The 20,766-nt window shown below is 36.5% G+C and overlaps 1 protein-coding gene across 1 annotated transcript in view; it reads left to right on the plus strand.

Moving 5' to 3' along the window:
- Positions 1–940: 940 nt before the first annotated feature.
- LOC149936125 (neuroglobin-like) overlaps positions 941–20,766 on the plus strand; it is a 56,750-nt gene continuing 36,924 nt past the window's right edge. Inside the window, exon 1 of the mRNA XM_090153967.1 lies at positions 941–1,192. The gene's annotated coding sequence lies outside the window, so the exon portion shown is untranslated. The remainder of the gene's footprint in view (positions 1,193–20,766) is intronic.

Below are 20,766 nucleotides of genomic sequence, written 5' to 3' on the forward strand. Positions count from 1 at the left end.
TAAAAATGTTTCAATTTACCCAAACTTGATGAAATTTTCGTAGATAGGACCCTGTGAAACCGAGAAAATCCCATGCTTTTTTAAATGGAGATTTTATTGTTTTAAGTGATCAAAAACATTTTCGGTTGCCATAGCAAATCGAATGGGTAGTGCAACGTCTCCTTTTGGGAAATTTCATATCTCATATAGGTCTGCATTACGCCCGACTTTGAGCAAAATCGGCAATAAATACCTCGGGTACTCTCCTTGTTAGTTTTTACATAATTTTAGAGTTTTTACATAAATATTTCGACATCATTTGGTTTAAGGAAAAGACTGTAAGTTAACATTTAAGTTATTCATAAATATATATTTAAATATAGACGAAATAGTCTAAATATATAAATAGGAAAGTTATATTTTAAAATCCACCCACGCGCTGGATATTAATGATCCCCTCGACTCGAAATATCCGGCCGAAATTCGAATTGGAGGACGCGATAGAGGGGCATTAAGAGGCTTGTCAATATTTAGGCCACCGCTATCCCTTCCTACGCCCCCGAGAGAAACAATAGCAATCGAAAACTAAAATTTTACGACCCGTCGGCGGGGGGGGGGGGGGAGGTTAGTCAATACAACAAGCTTGGTTTCGGTAGGACGCCAGTCGACCCTGGCCCCTGCAGGTCCCCCCCCCCCTCGTCCCGGTTTAGAGGACGGACTTGACTAAGGAGAAGCCGGATTAATATTGACTAGGAATAATCGAGGGGCATTGATTGGGAGTCGGGACTGCAAAAGTATCGATAGGCGAAACAACAGAATGTAGGCTGGAAGGCGGCGCGCAATGGAGAAATTGGTCGGGCTCGTCGGCAGGTGGGGTTGGAAACGGACGCGAAGCGGCGCCCCTGGTGGCGATGATCGTCCGCGATCCCCCTTCCCCCGGCATCCGCAGCCACTGCGAGAATCCGTTCGGCAAACGGCTCCGCGACAGCGTTCGATCCCTTCTCGGCCCATCACAGTCGACGCCACAGTCGCCGACGAGTCGCGCTTAAGAACGAAAATTATCCTCAGAATAATCCCAGCCATCGTCTTTCCGTCTTCCGGAGCGACCATGACCACCGCCGAAACCTACAGCGTTTTCTTCCTCGCGTTGTTTTTCGTCTCGTAACGCTTTAATAAGGATACACGCTACCGGCCGCGTCCGACTTCGATTCGGGTAAGTAGCTCCCATTTTCCAACGTAAAAATCGCGCCAATCGTGTCTAGCGCGCAATTCCGTCCGAGGGTGAAATCAGTCGCGACGTTTTAGCATCTCGCGGCGGCTAAAGATCGTTAAGGAGCGTCGCTTAAAAGGCGAGAGAGAGAGCACCCTAAGGGTTAAAAAGGAGTAGGCCTAGGTTCCGCTCTCGGGTCGTCGGTGTCAACATCACCTTTCCGTTCACCAAAGGAGCCGCTGGGTGAGGTGCCGGCCACACTCCTCTCCGACGGTTCCAATTCAGCTTCCCACTATCCCAAGATGGCCGACCACGGGGGGGGGGGGGGGAATATGATATACACTTCAATACTCGATTGAACATAATTTGACCATTCGGAACTTTAGTCTTTAAACGTAAGGACATCGGGCGAAATTTACAAGCGGAAAAACGTTTATTAATTCCACCTAATTAGCCGTTCCTAATTAATCGAGTCAATTAATTAATACTCGGATGCTATGAGAGAGACTTTTCGGTTTCCCGCGATTGACGCCTGCTAGCTGGAATATGGCCAAATTGATTGGGGGGTGAAATGCTTGATATCCCCGTGTTGATGGACGGTAAAGGGTTGAGGGGATAGACGGGGGGGGGGTCAGACGGTGACGTCATAGAGATTCTTCGTCGGTCACCGTGGATACCGAGGGACGAATATAATTAAATTAGCCGAGGCTTCGTACGTACGCGAAATTTGCAAAGATTCCCCTCAATTCTAGACGAGGAAATTGCAATTCGATAAAAAAAATGGCGTAATGACGTTTAGTTTTTCGTCAAAACAGTCGATTTCCTTTTGTTGTGTCTCGTGTATGTGGATAAGAATAATATAATATCGTACTCGGGTGGCCTGGTATAGATTTTTAGCTGATGTCACGTTCGAATATATATATTATTAATTTTGCATTGTAAGTTTAAACGAGAAAATATAGGTTAAAAAATGTTACACGCTTCGGTATAAATTATTTTTCGAATCGTTTCTGTTTAAACAAAGTTTGTTTAGCGTACAAATTTTCTATTTCATATTCGTATCGCCTTAAAATTACTACTATAAAATATTTAATTTTTCAAATCGTTTCATTTGAAATGAAATTTGTAAAAATTTTCGCTTACATTAAATTAACTATTTTAAAAGTACTATTAAATAAAAAATTATTTTTATTAATTAAAATCCTTTAATATTGACGAGATGCCTGTACGATTTACGAATCGTACAGGCATCTCGTCAATATTAAAGGTGGGCTTTTCCGAGCGCACCCGAGTATCGCGTGTGGAACACTTCTACAGGCGTTCCCTACAAAAATAATAAAACTTTTCAAGGTGAAGAAATTCCCGAAGGTCGTATTTAAACTGGACGTTTGGGCGTATATCGAAGTATAAAAAATTGACGAACGTCTGTAGGGACGAAGAAAGAAAGAAATAACATTGCAAGGGCGATAACGGCAAACTCCAGATTCCGGGCTATAGTTGCATTAGACGGAAGGACATACGCCTGCACTAAATTATACAGTCTTATTCTCGGGTGTTTCCAAGAATAGAAACGCAATAAAATCTGGCTCGGCCACACGAAGAAGACACGACGCCCTTCCCAGACCCTCCACCCTCTTCCAAGGTCTTTGGCTCGAGGGCCACGCGTGCCATCGGGATCAGCAGAAACCAGTAGTGCCTCCTTTGTACGACCACCTTTAAGAGCGAATTAGAGAAGTTGATCTTTGCGAAAGAGAGAGAGAGAGAGAGAGAGAGAGAGAGAGAGAGAGGGGGGGGGGAGAAATTTCAAAAGACGTAACTGGAACAAAAGACACCAGTCAACGATTTCATACAAGACTCATTAGACCGCGTTATCATCGGGCTCCTTGGACTTTCTCTTCACCGTATGTGTATATCAACTGAGAGGACTGCGAGTTGAAAGGGGATATGGGTTTTGGTTTCCCTTTAATTATAAGGAAAGGTTAATGTATTTAGAGTCTATTAGTAAGTAATGGCCTATTACAGCACCACGGACTCCCACCACTATTAGATTATGTCACATCGACAGCGGCTAAGAACTCCCATCTCCTGTACATTATAGAATGGTGTAAGGAGCCCGTAAATTTACCGCCAGCACGCTACGGCTAAAGAGTCATTTGTAACGGCAAACAACTCGTTAAACGAGACAACAATGGACCTTGGAAAAATGCCCCGAAAAATAGCGACCGACAAAATAATATACGATATCTATTTATTTTTTTTCTCCCTTTTCTTTTGTACTTTTTTTTGGTCATATCCACTATTTTATATTTTCTTTTTTGGGCCGGGACTCCGCGTTGTCTCGTGACACGAATCGAATGAAATGAGGCTGATAAAGTGGCTTAAATTGTCATCGCAACGTAAACTCAACCGCCCTTGTCCTTCCGAGCACACACCCGTTTTGATACGAGCGAAGGGATGCCTAATAAATTTATAAATGAGTGAAGAGCCTCCGAACAGGTGTTTTTTCTCCCGAAAGTGACGTGTTCGCGTTATGATGGAAACGGATTAGTGGTTATTGAGGTACGCGCTTTGGAAAATTCTCCAGCCTAAAAACTAAAACGCCCGTTAAGTGTCGCTCCAAAACCGTTGCCTGAAAGTAATGCCATTAAAAATATAACTCTATGGAGCGGTTTCAAAATATTAAACGTTTCGAGTTTAATTCTTTTATTTAAAATAGAAGGGAGTAAATATTTACCGATTTCTTACAATAACTACTTATAACACTATTGTATGTTTTATTTAAAAATTATAATCAAAAGTTCAAATCGAGAGAAATTTTGCGTAAAAGAAACACGAAAAAATTATATATTTTTCGCGGGGTTTAGATAATTTGCAATTTTAACCTATGATTTCGGATATTTAAATATGGGCACTAAAGACTGACAAGGAGAGTACCCGAGGTGTTTATGGCCAATTTTGTTTAAAGCCGGGCGTAATGTAGACCTCTATGAGATATGAAATTTCCCAAAAGGAGACGTTGCACTACCCATTCGGTTTGCCATGGCCACCGAAAATGCTTTTAACCACTTAAACCAAAAATAAGATTTTTTCCTTATTTTACCCCAAAAGTGTTCTAATTTACCCAAACATAATGAAATTTACCTAAATGTGGTCCAAATTACCCATTTCGTAATTTTCAATTTTTTTTTTAAATTTTCGTTAATGGAGATTTTTCGTTTTAAGTGGTCAAAACATTTTCGGTTGCCATGGCAAATCGAATGGGTAGTGCAACGTCTACTTTTGGGAGATTTCATATCTTATATAAGTCTACATTACGCCCGACTTTGAACAAAATCGGCAATAAACACCTCGGGTACTCTACTTGTGAAAAATCCGATTCCTTTCTTCATTGAAGTTACTGAAAAATTTCAAATTGTGAACACAAATTTTGCCTAGTTAATCATTAATTCGCATTTAGAAAAAAACATGAGGTAATATCTCTTCACTTGAGACAAGTCTTAAAACTATCTTAAGGTGGTCTGCCCTGTTTTTATTGGATTAGAAAACACGTCACTAGTGTGACGCGAAAATAGCATCCACCTTGAGAAGATTTTTAGCGTGGCTCCCAATACCTCTCATGCTCGAATGTTACTTTATTATTATTATTATTATTATTAAACGTTTTTCCTTCCCCCACTCGTGCATGCTGGGGAAAATACAACGATGATGGCCGTGAATCATTACAACAAACAATGGTACGCCACCAATGTTCAAAATATTACAAGAATTAAGTTAGACCTTTTTAATTTGAAATAACGCGGTACTTCGGCTAAATAACTAGTGCCGTTCTGGCATTAAAGCCGTGATTGAGAATAGCTATTTATTGGATTTCAACCATGGAGTGAGCCAGTGAATTCAAAGTTGAAATTTTTTAAATTACTTCCGTCTTAAGCAGACCGAGATCGCTAACATAGTGTTATGTTTTATCGAGTCACTGACAAGGAGAGTACCCGAGTAGTTTATTTCCGATTTTGTTCAAAATCGGGCGTAATGTAGACCTATATGCGATATGAAATTTCCCAAAAGGAGACGTTGCACTATCCATTCGATTTCCTATGGCAAACGAAAACGTTTTTGACCACCAATATGTGCTAAGTCTTTATTATATTTCGCGCCTTTATTCAGAAAATAACATTCGATAAACGTTAAATTTTTTCCCAAACGGTTTCCAAGAAATTAAATGCCCAATATGATTAATATCAACGGATATTGTGACAACGAATTTTCAGTATTATAATTATTCTGTAATTAATATTAATAGCAGTTTAAATTTTATAGGATTGCCCAAATGATATTGCTATCGAATTAAGGTACTGTCATGGCTAGATAGAGGGAACAAATACTTATTAGTTATTTACAAATTGTCGTTGAGGAGAAATCGACATTCGGCACTACCACCAGCTATGACAGCATCGAAAACAGTAGCTACTTTCCCCTTTATATCTATTTGGGGGTAAGGCCAAATAAGGTTAAATTATCACAGCGTTTATTAAGTTATTATCTCAGCTTGTTTTGGGCTTGGACACAGCAGGTTTTTTGGTAAAGTATTGTTTTCAATATAATAATAATTAATAATAATAATAATAATAATAATATTTATTTCGTAAAACATTTGCAGGTAACCACGGAGGCAAAGCCTTTAAAGGGTGGTTACCAGGATGATACACAACACAAATAGACATAAATATAAGTTAAAACAATTGAAATAAATTAAAATTAAAAATTAAAAAAATAATAATTAAAATAATAATTAAACTAAGAATTTTGAAGACTCCATTGAGAAAATAAAAATTCAGAGACTAGAGAACGAAATTGAGATAGCAGAGAGGCATTTCCCCGGATGTCATTGGGCAAACTATAATTAAACAATATTATAGACTGGGGTGAAAGTGCACGGCCAAAGGTGGCTTGTAATATTAAAAAACAATATCGTAACATCGCACTACGTTACTTTGGGGAAACATTCGTGGCTTAATGGGCTGAAGTAGGAGTGCCCAAGGCGTATTCCACTCCCGTTTAATTACTGGGAAGGAATTTGATTATCCGGCGTCGATTCTACACGTAGACATGGAGCGTGTGCCGGGATTGCATTCCCAGGACGTTCTCCCCCGCCTAAATAAATAAGCCTAATTATTATTCCGCCAATATTCCAGACTTACACTTTCCATTCTTTTAGCGAGATGCGTACTTTGCCAAACCGCCAGGGGCGACGAAAGACTAATCGTGTGTGGATATTGACGAGGCAACCGCGTATAAACAAACTAAGCCTTTAGACAGTCGTGGAATTAAACCCTAAAAATCCCAGCGGAGAACTTGTTTATAGTAAACATTTTCTTACAGATTTACGCTTTACTCTCGGTATAAACAAAACTAAACAGCACCGCAGAGCCGTATGCCAAAATCTCCCTTTGACCATTTCTAGCATAACGTAAAACAGCTTTACGTAATGGCAGAAATGTAAAATGTGTTGATACATCAAAAACATGTTCATTATTTATTATGCAGAGTAATATAACCTACTTTATTTGTAGGTGAAAAATTAAGTATAAAATTGTTATCAATTTTTAATCGATTTAACTCAATTTTTAGATAATTTAACTCAATTTTTAATCGATTTAACTCAATTTTTAGATAATTTAACTCAATTTTTACTCGATTTAACTCAATTTTTAATCAATTTATCTCAATTTTAAATCTATTTAACTAAATTTTTAATCGATTTAACTCAATTTTTTGTTAATTTAACTCAATTTTAAATCGATTTAACTCAATTTTTAATCGATTTAACTCAATTTTTAATCGATTTAACTCAATTTTTAATTGATTTAACTCAATTCTTTCTTAATTTAACTCAATTTTAGTCAATAAAAACCGAGTGGTCCAACATTTGCAAATTTTGCGTACATGATTTTGATTATGAAAGTAATTTCAGAAATCAAAACAAAATTTTTGTTGATTACTGGTTTTTTAGACTGATTTTTAAATTTTCGTCCAAGTCAATTACAATATTTCTAAAATAATTTTTCTCTAGTGCGTACGGGATACGTATGTCAAACCCCTCGGATTTAACTCACTTTTTCGTCAATTTAACTCAAATATTAGTCGATTTAAATCAATGATTAATCGATTTAAATCAATTGTGGTCGATTTTAATAAATTTTTAGTCAATTTAAAAAAAATTAGGCGATTTAACTCAATTTTTAGTCCATTTAAATGAATTTTTGATTGATTAAACTCCATTTTTAGTCGTTTTAACTAAATTTTCAATTGATTTAAAATGTAGTTAGCTTAGTATGAAAAACGTTTAAGCATCAATCAACCAAACAATCAGACGTTAAGCTGAACGTCCCCGAATCTGTACTGAATGGTTTTTGTTAAACATATTTTTAAATTCATTTAAGAAAATTGAATTGTAACTTTTTCAAACACGTTATGATATACAGAAATATAACAATTATCAGAGGTTTAGCAGAATATGTCAGGGTTGAAGAAAAAACTGTTTTTTTTTTTAAGAAAACCAAAATAACCGTTTAAACCAGATTTTATGGATTTAACCGGATTTTTTTTTAAAACACAGTTTTATATCACATTTAAACTGTTTTTTTTCCCGCAATGTGTTAATTCTTTTTATCTATACATACTCTTCTTAATTAACTTTAATTTCATTTGAGTAAAAAATTAAAGTACCAAAATGATATGCACAGATTAAAAAAAAAATTGCTTTTAAATTTTCTGGGACTATACTTAAAGGGATTACACTTCTTTGACTCTCTTTAACATCTTTGTTAAAGGCTTTTAACTAACACACAAGTTTAGATACTTGATCTGTGCCTAGTCGATTATTATTAGCCATTATTCAACTATAGCATCGCTTTAAAATGAGTTGTAGATTTTTTCGGTTTTCAATGTTACAAAAGTTTTACCAAAAACGACGTTTTAGTTTTAGTATCGATTATGTACAATTATTTTGGCCAAGATGACGTTTTAGTTTTAGTTTCGTGGTGTTTTGTTAAGAAAATGTACAAATAATTGGGAATAATTTAGAGTGAAGGATTAAAAAACCATCTTGGCTTAAACCAGTGTGTATTAAACTAGTCAACCCTGGGATATGTAGATAAATACTTCTCTCGTAACAGACATATTATGTACTTCTGATATTACGTGTTTAAAATAGTTAAATGTTTATCATTCTCGTCATTGATTGCCTATTCACAAAAAATATTCAAATAAATAAGATAAACTAATTTACGTTAATTATTTTTATTCGACGGTAAATCAAATACCACAGTCATTGGATTTTTACACGCTTAAAACCACGGTTAAGATTATTTCTAAGTGAAGTTTTAATAAAAGGTTTCATCTATTCAAAAACGTTAGAATAAAATTATAAAAAATCATCTGAGGACACTTTAAATATTTCAAACCGCAACTTGAGGATAGTCACATTTTTAACGACAGAAACTTTTAAAAAATGGCGTGTGAAAATAGAAATAAGATGTGGCGTTCTAAAAATGAAAAGACGAATAGGGGGTACCCTCGTCTCAATCCTAGTCATTAGCGAAAGATATCACCGCAGCCCAAAAAACAAATTGACCAAATAATATGAAAAATCACTAAATTAAAAGGAAAAAAAAATCCTAGTCAACAATACGTTTAGACGCCCCCAGTATCAAAACTAACCGCATTCGTATTTCCAAAAGTCTATAAAATTGTTCCATAAGTTTGTGACTTAAGAGAATATTTAACCGAGAGCTAGTAACGAAGAAAATCTCCCCCTAGCGTGGCGCTGTCAAAGGCTACGTGTGACGCGTTAGCAAGCGGACGCGAAACGGCGAAGAAGCCCGTAATGCAGTCTGTCTAGTGTAGCATAGGAAGTGTCACACTTATGTAACAATATTATACACTTATGTTATTTTTATATAGTTATAAAGGATTGAAATCCAAAGAGAAAATCGCAGACCAACGAAAAAATTCTAGCTGGTTAGAGATTTTTTATTTCATATATTTTTTTTTACTACTTTTTGATGTACGACTGTGCAGCGGGAAAGCGAAAGGAAGGAGTGCGACAGGGAAGAGGGAATGGAGGGGCTTTGGTAAAAGAACTCGGTGTATAACGGGTGGGGCTGGTCGGGGGATGTCATCGACTATCAATTCTTTTCCAAAAGGAGGCTACCGATATACGATAACCATATAACACGAAAAACTCATTTTCAACGCCAGCCTAAAAAGAAAAGCGTAGAGTGAAAAGTAGTTTTCATCCCTTGTTGATCTAAAAATAGCGCGCGCCATTTTCTTTAAAATTACTTTACTTTATAAGAGGGGGGCTAATTCACTGTCTGTAAAGTAGCGTTGCTTACGAGATAAATAAGCTCCCCTTCAAAACGAGAGGGGTCTATATTGTTATAGCACACTCAAAGAAAAACTATTACAATAAATTTTAAATTTTGGTGGTAATTTAATAATAAAATAATTTTAAAATTATCAGAAGTTTGGGAAGTATCATAAAAATAATAATAAAATTATAATAATTTGCAAATATGCTTTTTTTTAACTCTTTACTTCTTTAAATAAAGAGCTTTCAATAATAATAATAATACCCTGGGCACCACCCTAGGCCTAAGTCAGCTAGCGACTTTTAATGCCTTTAAACAGTTGGCCGGGTTATACTACGTAGGAGGGTGGTGACAAGCCCTTCATGCCACACGAGCCAACAGCTCTTAACGCTCACAATTACCGTTAACCTCAATAACAATTTTTTTTGGAAAGGGGGAAACCATTTTAATATTATCGTCACTCTATACTTACGAAAAGTTGAAACCTAAGAACTCGGTGGGAAAACCATTTTAATATTATCGTCACTCGGTACCTACGAAAAGTTCAAACCTAAGAACTCGGTGGGAAAACCATTTTAATATTATCGTCACTCTATACTTACGAAAAGGTGAAATCGAAGAACTCGGTGGGAATACCATTTTAATATTATCGTCACTCTACACTTACGAAAAGGGGAAACCGAAGAACTTGGGGGAAAACGATTTTAATATTATCGTCACTCGGTACCTACGAAAAGGGGAAACCGAAGAACTCGGGGGAAAACCATTTTAATATTATCGTCACTCGGTACCTACGAAAAGGGAAAACCGAAGAACTCGGTGGGAAAACCATTTTAATATTATCGTCACTCTATACTTACGAAAAGGTGAAACCTAAGAACTCGGTGGGAATACCATTTTAATATTATCGTCACTCTATACTTACGAAAAGGTGAAACCGAAGAACTCGGTGGGAATACCATTTTAATATTATCGTCACTCTACACTTACGAAAAGGGGAAACCGAAGAACTTGGGGGAAAACGATTTTAATATTATCGTCACTCGGTACCTACGAAAAGGGAAAACCGAAGAACTCGGGGAAAACAATTTTAATATTATCGTCACTCGGTACCTACGAAAAGGGAAAACCGAAGAACTCGGGGAAAACGATTTTAATATTATCGTCACTCGGTACCTACGAAAAGGGAAAACCGAAGAGCTCGGGGAAAACAATTTTAATATTATCGTCACTCGGTACCTACGAAAAGGGAAAACCGAAGAACTCGGGGAGAAAACCATTTTAATATTATCGCCACTATAGGTACAAAAAGCGTCAACACTATGGATTTGTTAAAAACGCAACTACGCCGCGTGTTCTATGAAATGATAACCTGTCCGGGGATATTTGTAACTGCAGCAACCCCCGTTTTTAAAAAGGCGAGTCGTGATTCGCAGCGTTGATAGAGAAGAGTTTTCTCCATCCCCAATTTCGATCAATTCGACAGCTTGAAATCGAGAAAGCGTATCTTTCGTGTAATTCAAATGGATGATTCTCTGGTTTTTTCTCCGTTCAAGCTGTCGAAAGGCGGCCCAGCCTCGAAGACGGCTCGACTAGCGAATAAATGAGAAATTATACCTCAGAAAGAAAGGAAATATCGCGGCCTTTTACTGGAAAACAAAATCCTTTAAGAGTCAGACGTTGTTCGATTTACTTCTAAATCTGCTTTTGAAGCGTCATTGTATTTGTGGGCTGGAATTCCGATAACAGTTGGCGGAAACGCGTCCATTCGCAAACACCTTTCGATAAAGGTGTACGCCAAGTCAATTCCCGACCAGATAACGTAAACGTGGTAGGATGGTGTGGGAGAGGAAACCGGTGTGTAAAGTCGCTTCTTTTATAAGAGGGTGGCGGGGGCCATGGAGCATTCGCTTCTTAGCACTCATCTCGCGGCTCTTCGTCGCTCCTACAACTACTTTCCATTAAAGTAGGTTCCGAGTCCAGAATGACCCAACGATGAGGATGAAAGGGGGTAGCTTTATTCCCGTAAAGGAACGGCCCTTGTACGTTTTTGGGCCCGATGCTAAAAGGGGCCTCGTAGCCGAGGGAAGACGCTTTTTCTTCGGGGCTGCTTCCGCTGATGGGGTTAAACAAGGTCTCCTTCGCGCGATATTAATCTAGACGACACTGTATTCCCAAAACGTTTACGACGGTAATGGCCGTGAGTCCTAGGCTACCTGCCTTTTACACAAAATATCAAACGTCTTAAATAAGCCTAAATAACCAAAAATCCCACTTCACTCACGTACTAATTTACATAATAAATCGAATAAATCCTGAGTTTCAGTTTTACAGTCGTTCTTTTAAACTGTTTTGGACACTAAACTTGGACGGAAAATATCACGTTCATTGTTTCCAAGTTATATATTCATTTAATTAATTAATTAATTATAAAAGTATAATCATTTTGTTTAGCTATTACAACGCTATACAGGGTAGAAATTATGTTTAATTCAGAGAAAACGGCATGGTATTAGAAGATAAAACTTATTTTATACAAGACGTTTCGAGCCGAGGCTCTTCTTCAGTCGTTCGTTAGTTTTAATACAGGGTGTTTCAAATGTGATGCAAAATTTTTAAGGAGTTGTAGGGGGGGGGGGGTAAGTTGAGAAGTATGCCTGTTTTTCCCCCATTTTCCTACGATGAGTTAAAAGAGCGCCAGAGAGCTTCAAAGTGTGGCCTACTAGCTCTTGGAAGTAGGCTGCAACAAGCGCAAGACCAAGCAGCAGGGAAATGCGAATGTGATAGGTAAAAAGGGACTTTGTAAAGAAATCGAGGTAACCAGCGTAAAAAAAGTAAACTTAAACAAAGCCCCTGCTGCTTGGTTTCGCGCTTGTTGCAGCCTACTTCCAGGGGCTAGTAGGTCACACTTTGAAGTTCTTTTAACTCATTGTAGGAAAATGGGGAAAAAACAGGCATACTTCTCAACTCACCACCTACAACTCCTTAACATTTTTGCTTTACCTTTTGAAACCAACCAGCAAAATTTGAATTTATATGAAAGATCAATAAGATACGGCTATTTCGTTACAAGTCGTCTGAAACAAAGACGATTTTAAACCGAAAACACGAAACTGCGCAATTCAGGAAATTCGTCTCCATATAAATTCAAATTTCGTAGGGTGGGTCGACATTTTTACCCATCTTTTAATATAGGCGTAAAGCAATTATGTATTTTCAAATATTGTACATCTGAGTCCTGTCCATTCTTGGGACAAAAACCCATGTTAATTTTTCTTATGAGAAGTTCGTTGGCTAAGACATGGTTATGCAAAACATTTCTCTTTAAAGTAAACAAATTTAAGTAGTTTAATTTTAATGGCTCCTGTCTCGCGACTGTACAAATAAACTCAAAGGCCCACAGGGTTATACAGGGTGTTTCAAAATGTGATACAAAAATGTGAAGGAGATTTTGGGCGAAATATATTATCTATCCCAAAATAAAAACAAACATCTTTATCACATTGTACTTTCTTTTTTAGAATATTTAACGAAATTTCCCTATTATTGTAATATTTTGAGGGGCTTATAACAATTTTCCATTGCCATTGCAAAAATACTATAAGCAAAACTGTATTTTTATAACGATATATATTTATACAGGGTGTTTGAAAGGGTTATGAAAAATTTTAAGGAGTTGTCGAGGGTGAGTTGAGAAGTATGCCTGTTTTTTTTCCCATTTTCCAACAATGAGTGAAAAGAGCGCCAGAGAGCTTCAAAGTGTGGCCTACTAGCCCCTGGAAGTAAGCTGCAACAAGCGCAAAACCAAGCAGCCGGGATTTTAAATACTGTCTAAGTTTACTTTTGTACGCTGAATAAATCGATTTATATACAAAGTCCTTTTTTACCTATCACACTAACCCAAACCTTATGTTCATATTTCTCTGCTGCTTGGTTCTCGCTTGTTGCAGCCTACTTCCAGGGGCTAGTAGGCCACACTTTGAAGCTCTTTTAACTCATTGTAGGAAAATGGGGAAAAAGCGTCATACTTCTCAACTCACCCCCTACAACTTCTTAAAATTTTTGCTATACCTTTTGAAACATCCTGTATACGCCTATATTAAAAGGTAGGTAAAAATGCCGACCCTACCAGCAAAATTTGAATTTATATGAAAGATCAATAAGATACGGCATCTTTTGAAACACCCTGTATAGTATTACATTTTGTAGGAGATGTGTTTTTCTAATCAATGACCAATAAATCATCATAATTTAGCTGTTTAGTAGAGCTCGCGTATCGAGTCAAGTAGACGAGCATTTATAGCTTTTCGGAGAGCCGGGTACCTAGCTGAAATGACCTAACAAGCTTTTTACGAGGCAACTTCTCCAGGGGCTAGTATCCAGCGGCGATTTCAGCCCCAATAAAGCCGTCTGTTTAGTCTAATAACGCTGAAGTGGATGGATACTCGGAGGAAAAATTCCCAGCGACGACCCCGGTGACCTTTCGGCGCTAAGCGCGAGAGACGCGCCGACCTCAAATCCCATCTTCACACACACACCCTCTCCGACTAAGAAGCGCCCAACAACGTCGAGGGAGAGAGATAAAATGGGGTGATTATCGTCGCACCAAGGTAAATCCACTTACGGGCTCCAGAAACGCTCGACTTTTGGACTAAAATCCAGCGGGAGAATTCGGGTCGGCTCGCCCTGGCGTTGTCGCCTAATTCTACCGTCTGCCGGAAGATTCTTTGATCCGCTATTCTCCCGATTTTAAAACGGGCCTGTACTCGATGTCCTCGATTGTCTCATTTAAACGCGCGATTCCGTTACGTAAAGGAGCTTATCAACTTTAATTCGCTTTTGGGAATGTCGCGTTCATTAGATTTTAATTCCTTTTCAAGTTCGAATTCCTCTTCGGTTACCAGGCCGATTATTCACCAATTTAGTATTACTCGTTTCCAGTTCAAATTTGAGTCTTTAAATTCCCGTGGAAAATACCTATTTAGACCAAGACAATCGAGTAAGCTTCGACGCTATTGGTTCAAGTAATATATTTCATATTAATTTAAAAGAAAGATTAAATCCCCACAAGGGTAGTAACCATACGCCACACGTATCCTCACAAATGTGGTAATCACACGCCACACGTATCCTCACAAATGTGGTAATCACACGCCACACGTATCCTCACAAATGTGGTAATCACACGCCACGCGTATCCTCACAAATGTGGTAATCACACGCCACGCGTATCCTCACAAATGTGGTAATCACACGCCACGCGTATCCTCACAAATGTGGTAATCACACGCCACACGTATCCTCACAAATGTGGTAATCACACGCCACACGTATCCTCACAAATGTGGTAATCACACGCCACGCGTATCCTCACAAATGTGGTAATCACACGCCACGCGTATCCTCACAAATGTGGTAATCACACGCCACGCGTATCCTCACAAATGTGGTAATCACACGCCACACGTATCCTCACAAATGTGGTAATCACACGCCACACGTATCCTCACAAATGTGGTAATCACACGCCACGCGTATCCTCACAAATGTGGTAATCACACGCCACACGTATCCTCACAAGTGTGGTAATCACACGCCACACGTATCCTCACAAGTGTGGTAATCACACGCCACACGTACCCTCACAAGTGTGGTAACACGCCACACGTATCTTCACAAGTGTGGTAATCACACGCCACACGTACCCTCACAAGTGTGGTAACACGCCACACGTATCTTCACAAGTGTGGTAATCACACGCCACACTTATTCCGCACACAGTCTAAAATACACACACATAAAATTATACGAGATAAACTGCTGGATTTTTGTTTGATAAGCAGACGCTTTTTGATTTCTTATCTGCTTAGGGAGCGAAAATCCAGCAGTTAATGAAATTATCACGTGGATCTATGTAAGCTAAAAAAGCTAATTCTTTGATATTACACGCATATCCATACTTGGCCCCCAAATTTACAACGGTGGACCTGAATTAAAGGCAATAAAAGTCGCTGGATGACTTAGGCCTAGGGTGGTGCCTTGGGTATTAGCTTAGCTGATGATGATTATTATTATTATTAATATTAATTCTTCTGCTACGAATTTTAAAGATTTTTCAAACTTGATTCTGAAATTTCGAGGTAGAGTAGAGCAGTGTGTCAGAATTTATAGCCCGGTGTACCTAGTAACAGAGACCATACCACCGGAGGCCTATCATCATAGTGCCCTACGCCAGCGTCCACCTAGCCCGGACAGCACCAAAAGAGCAGCTTCAAAATTTACTTTTACGCTAACAAACCTATTTTTATAGACAACCAAATCTGATTACTCTTCTTTAGTCTTTTATTTTTGAGGCCGAGTAAAAAGTCTACTCCTTCATGTGCAACAACGGAAAATAAATAACTTTTTGAATTTGTATTCGAATTTGAATCTCCTGCCCTATACCAATAGCTCTTCATCACCAGAATATAAAAAGTGGACTCCGAATCACCTACCTCATCACCGGAATATATATAAATAGCTGGATTTAGTGTAAAAAGTGTACACCTAGTTCCCGCTTGTATAAAACAAATTTCACGTGATTTAAAAATGTTATATCGACATTATTAAAATATATTTTAATTTCGTTAAAAAAGGTAGGTTGGAAAGCGAAATATTTTATTAGGAAAAATTTCTTCCGAGAATAGAGAAAAAAATCAGATAGTAAACACACTTAAAATTTAATTTAGCCGCTAAAATAAAATAATGAAGGGGAAGATAAAAGTGAAAAAAAAAATGGACGTGCGTGGGGTAAAAAGAAATATCCCAATGAAGAAATCAAGTTAACTTCTTTCCGGGAATATAATAATTATATTCTTTCCCGAAGAAGACTAAGTAAAAAGGAAGTGGGTTCAAAAAAATTGAGCGATAAATTTTTTTAAAAGAGTCAAATCAAAGGAATTTTATGAACCACTCAGACTCGGTGACGGAAAACGCGTGGGAAGACTGGAAGAATAATGAACGACAGTAAAAAAATCCCCCCTTTTTTAGAAACCTTAATTAGTTTCGGGAGCGGAATCGCGGTGTCTTCCTATTGTATTATCAACCTATTGAATTTAGAAAATAGGCGGCTTGCTGCACTTCAGAGAGAAATTACCGACAGCGAAATTTATATTTCATTTTGCACCTAAAAATATAATACAATTAACGAGACTAGCGTATGTGGGTATTCAGCCTTTCTCCCGTGGACTTCGAGTGGCTTTTAGCCGGCTTAATTTAATTTCTGACGTCCACTAGAATAGTACCTTTCCATAATTATAATCGTTAAAGGCCTAGGATTTCTTCTGCCAGTTTTCCTTTAAGTTTTCTTCCCACCGCGCAAATATCCTGGTGGTAGGCCAACCGCAGAACACGTTGGCCTACCACCAGAAGAAATCCTAGGCCTTAAAGTGTGATATTTCTTATTCGTTAGACTTCAATGCTTCGATACCGTCTCGTTAGGGGGGCATTTTATCATCATGATGACGTCATTCTGTCAATAAACATTTATGGAAAATGTTATCAGGGAAAATATATAGAAATAGTCGGATACAAATTTCAAAATTATAGTATAATTAAAGGATTAAATTACCAATTTTAAGGAGTTCTGTAGGGTGAAAATATATAAATACGCAAGTTTTATTACGTGTATCTAAAAGGAATCATAACCATGTAAGACAGATGAGAAAAAAATTAAAATTGTTTTCAAAGCTGCGCTTTCATGATTTCAATTTTCGCGAGGGTCATTGTTTTGCGAGAAAAATGACAAATTAATATATTTTTTTTAAATTCTTATTGGTGTGTAAATCTTTTAAAATTTTATCAGTTGGGTTTTAAGGGAATATGTTAAAAATATTGTAAATATAGGGTAGAAAATGAATTATAAGTATTTATAGAATAGAAAATGAATTATAAGTATTTATAGGATAGAAAATGAATTTATAAGTATTTATAGAATCATTTCAGAATTAAAGGAATTTATAGGATCATTTCAGAATGAAAGGAATTTATAGGATCATTTCAGAATGAAAGGAATTTATAGGATCATTTCAGAATTAAAGGAATTTATAGGATCATTTCAGAATTAAAGGAATTTATAGGATCATTTCAGAATGAAAGGAATTTATAGGATCATTTCAGAATTAATGGAATTTATAGGATCATTTCAGAATTAAAGGAATTTATAGGATCATTTCAGAATTAAAGGATTTTATAGGATAATTTCATAATTATAGAAAATATATTAATTATAGGATCATTTCAGAATTATAGGATCATTTCAGAATTATAGAAAATATATTAATTATAATATCATTTCAGAACTATAGAAAATATATTAATTATAGGATCATTTCAGAATTATAGAAAATATATTAATTATAATATCATTTCAGAACTATAGAAAATATATTAATTATAGGATCATTTCAGAATTATAGAAAATATATTAATTATAGGATCATTTCAGAATTATAGAAAATATAGAATAGAATAGAATAGAATAGAATCGAGTTTAATGTGCAACAAAACAGTTACAAGAACCAACGGGTTGTTACACAATGTGTCAATGTATTACAAAACCAAAAATATATTTAAAAAAATATAAAATACAATACTTCATTACAAAACATTTGATTAATTTAAAATTATTTTATATGTTATTGCAACGTCGTTTTAGACACTATTTAATAGAAAAAATATTCAGTAATTTATACAGACAAAAAGAAACAAAAGCTAAAAATAAATAACTAAATATATAAACTAAATTAAAACTGCTTAAAGTCAGATATTTTTACCATTTTATTGAACAACTTATTTATGCAAAATATGTCATTTTCGAACCCGTAGTTATTATAGTTAGTAATCATGCGTTTCATTGCGGTAGGAGTAACTGAATTGTAATAAAAGAGATGATTTTTTCTAGAAATTCGCTTGCCACAATTAAAATTCAGAAGATTTAAGATATCACCACAGTTAAGCTTTTGGGTGATTATTCTGTTTAACCATTTTATGTCATTTTTGATAAAACTTTTTTTGATCGAGTCGATTAAAACGTTTTTCCGGTTCTTTGTAAAATATTCCGTATGGAGATAATTAAATTTTTTAACGACTCTTTCCAATTTGGAGATATTAGAATTACAGGTACTGCTATAAATTACCGAACAGTATAAAATAGCTGACATAACTTAAGATTTAAAAAGGGTTAAAAAGCAGGCACCAGAATTTATTTGTCGAGATAATCTAAAATTTATACCTAAATTTTTTTGGCTTTTTAAAAGTGCTTTTTCCACATGGGTTGTAAAATTGAGTTTACCATCAAAGTAAAGTCCCAAGTCTTTAGTTACATTATCGCGTAGTAAACTTTGTCCGTTGATTTCATAATTAAATTGGACCTTATTTATTTTTCTTGTATACGTTAAAACGACCGTTTTATTTTCATTAATTGGTAAATTATTAATTAGGAACCAAGAGTTAATTTTATTAAGGTCAAGCTGAAGTTTTCCACAGTCAGATTGAAATTGGATATTTTTAATCAGCTTATGGTCGTCTGCTAATTGTAATAGTTTGCTATACTCAATTTCGGTCGATATATCGGCGATATAAATGTTGAACAGTAATGGACCAAGGGACGACCCCTGGGGGACACCGCACGCAACTGGATAAGAAGATGACGAAATTTCACCATTACATTTTATAAAGTTGAGACGATCCTTAAGGTAGTCCTTACACCAATCAAGTAACACCCCAGAAAGTCCATAGGCCGAGAGTTTTTGAATCAGGCGACGGTGCGAAACACGGTCAAAAGCTTTGGACAGATCAATGTAAATGGTGTCCACCTGTCCCCGATTAGTTACGATTGGGTCCACGTAATTCACAAAATCCAAAAGGTTAGTCTCAACCGAACGACCTTTGACAAAGCCATGTTGGGTATCCGGAATAAAGCGTTTAAACCAGTTATAAAGATGAGAGTGCATGACATAGTCAAACACCATAGCGAGGGAGCATAAAACCGAGACAGGGCGATAATTCTCTGGATCCCCTTTAAAACCCTTCTTGAAGACCGGGGAGATAACGGCTTGCTTCCAATTTTCAGGGAATATTCCGGTTTTCAAGGACAAATTAAATAGAAAAGTTAATTATAGGATAATTTCAGAATTATAGAAAATATATTAATTATAGGATCACTTCAGAATTATAGAAAATATATTGATTATAGGATCATTTCAGAATTATAGAAATATATTAATTATAGGATCGCTGGGAGCCCTGTATTATAGACTTATGTATATACCTAAAACAAAATTAAATCCAAATTCGGACTTTTTAAAGCCGAACGGAAAATCATTTCATTCGGAAAAAAACATTCGTTTCAAATCATCGCTTAGTCTTAAAAGGATAAAAAAAAATGTAAAAGTAAATTGCAAAAAACTGTCGTTACGCTTTTGGAATGAAGAGCCGGATTGGCAGACAATTGGAAATTGGTGGAACCGCGAAAATCGGGAGCTTAAGATTAAATTTTCCGATTCCAATTAAACTTGTTGCCCGATTTGTAATTCCCCGCGGATGGAAAAGAATTGAATCGCACGAAGAAGAATAAGACCCGAATAAGGAAAACAAAAAATAGCCAAAATCGATTCCCAAATAATAATGCCGTATCCCCCTCAATTTTCTTTCCCATTGAAGCGGAAAACTAAATAAGTCTAAATTACGTAAGATCAATACAACAGTCTTCTGGTCTTAAGCCTTTGACAGGAGTTTTGAATTATCAGAGGCGCTTATCAAATCGGTTTCATAGTCACTAGTTGGTAGTATATCAAAGGATTATTTTGATCCAAACTTTGTTGATGAGCAGTTCATAAAATAAGTTGCTTTTGTTTTCACACGCTCCACGAAATATTTCTAAGATTTCACGAGTTAATGGGATAAGGAAATTATTTGTTATTCTTAAAGGCCTAGGTTTTCTTCTGCCTGTCACCCTTTAAATTTACTTCCTGGCAAACAAATACCCTGGTGGTAGGCCAACAGCGGAACACGTTGGCCTACCACCAGGGTATTTGTTTGGAAGGAAAGAAAATTTAAAGGGTGACAGGCAGAAGAAAACCCAGGCCTTTAAAAATAACACATTACTTCAAAATATGTACATTTATATTAATAAAAATATTTAATATTAATTTATCATTTAGCTTA

This window comes from Leiobunum rupestre, chromosome 7, assembly GCF_980474605.1.
Source record: "Leiobunum rupestre chromosome 7, qqLeiRupe1.1.hap1, whole genome shotgun sequence".
Taxonomy (NCBI): Eukaryota; Metazoa; Arthropoda; class Arachnida; order Opiliones; family Sclerosomatidae; genus Leiobunum; species Leiobunum rupestre.